This window comes from Parambassis ranga, unplaced genomic scaffold, assembly GCF_900634625.1.
Source record: "Parambassis ranga unplaced genomic scaffold, fParRan2.1 scaffold_77_arrow_ctg1, whole genome shotgun sequence".
NCBI lineage: Eukaryota > Metazoa > Chordata > Actinopteri > Ambassidae > Parambassis > Parambassis ranga.
The window spans coordinates 12,501-14,215 of NW_021144816.1; positions in this window are offsets into that span (position 1 = coordinate 12,501).

Consider the following 1,715-nt stretch of genomic DNA (forward strand, 5'->3'; position numbering starts at 1 on the left):
ACCTGTTAGCATTAATTAGCACAATGCTACTGTCAGCAGACCAGGGACACTCCAACTCAGCTCCCATTGAAATACAATGGGTTTTTCAAATGTGTTAGCATTAATTAGCACAATATTATTGTCAGCAGAACAGGGACACTTGGAGTGTCCCGGATCTGACAGGCAGATGTAGGACACTCCAAATCAGGTTTGGGAACCTCCATACCAATTAAGTGTTTTTTTTCAAACCTGTTAGCATTAATTAGCACAATGCTACTGTCAGCAGACCAGGGACACTCCAACTCAGCTCCCATTGAAATACAATGGGTTTTTCAAATGTGTTAGCATTAATTAGCACAATATTATTGTCAGCAGAACAGGGACACTTGGAGTGTCCCGGATCTGACAGGCAGATGTAGGACACTCCAAATCAGGTTTGGGAACCTCCATACCAATTAAGTGTTTTTTTTCAAACCTGTTAGCATTAATTAGCACAATGCTACTGTCAGCAGACCAGGGACACTCCAACTCAGCACCCATTGAAATACAATGGGTTTTTCAAATGTGTTAGCATTAATTAGCACAATATTATTGTCAGCAGAACAGGGACACTTGGAGTGTCCCGGATCTGACAGGCAGATGTAGGACACTCCAAATCAGGTTTGGGAACCTCCATACCAATTAAGTGTTTTTTTTCAAACCTGTTAGCATTAATTAGCACAATGCTACTGTCAGCAGACCAGGGACACTCCAACTCACCTCCCATTGAAATACAATGGGTTTTTCAAATGTGTTAGCATTAATTAGCACAATATTATTGTCAGCAGTAACAGGGACACTTGGAGTGTCCCGGATCTGACAGGCAGATGTAGGACACTCCAAATCAGGTTTGGGAACCTCCATACCAATTAAGTGTTTTTTTTTCAAACCTGTTAGCATTAATTAGCACAATGCTACTGTCAGCAGACCAGGGACACTCCAACTCAGCTCCCATTGAAATACAATGGGTTTTTCAAATGTGTTAGCATTAATTAGCACAATATTATTGTCAGCAGAACAGGGACACTTGGAGTGTCCCGGATCTGACAGGCAGATGTAGGACACTCCAAATCAGGTTTGGGAACCTCCATACCAATTAAGTGTTTTTTTTCAAACCTGTTAGCATTAATTAGCACAATGCTACTGTCAGCAGACCAGGGACACTCCAACTCACCTCCCATTGAAATACAATGGGTTTTTCAAATGTGTTAGCATTAATTAGCACAATATTACTGTCAGCAGTACAGGGACACTTGGAGTGTCCCGGATCTGACAGGCAGATGTAGGACACTCCAAATCAGGATTGGGAACCTCCATACCAATTAAGTGTTTTTTTTCAAACCTGTTAGCATTAATTAGCACAATGCTACTGTCAGCAGACCAAGGACACTCCAACTCACCTCCCATTGAAATACAATGGGTTTTTCAAATGTGTTAGCATTAATAGCACAATATTACTGTCAGCAGTACAGGGACACTTGGAGTGTCCCGGATCTGACAGGCAGATGTAGGACACTCCAAATCAGGATTGGGAACCTCCATCCAATTAAGTGTTTTTTTTCAAACCTGTTAGCATTAATTAGCACAATGCTACTGTCAGCAAACCAGGATTTGACCAGATTTGGATTCTCGAACTTTTGCGGATGTCGCACGTGGCTGAAATTTTAATATGTTGTTCGGGGGCTCCGGCTGAGCAG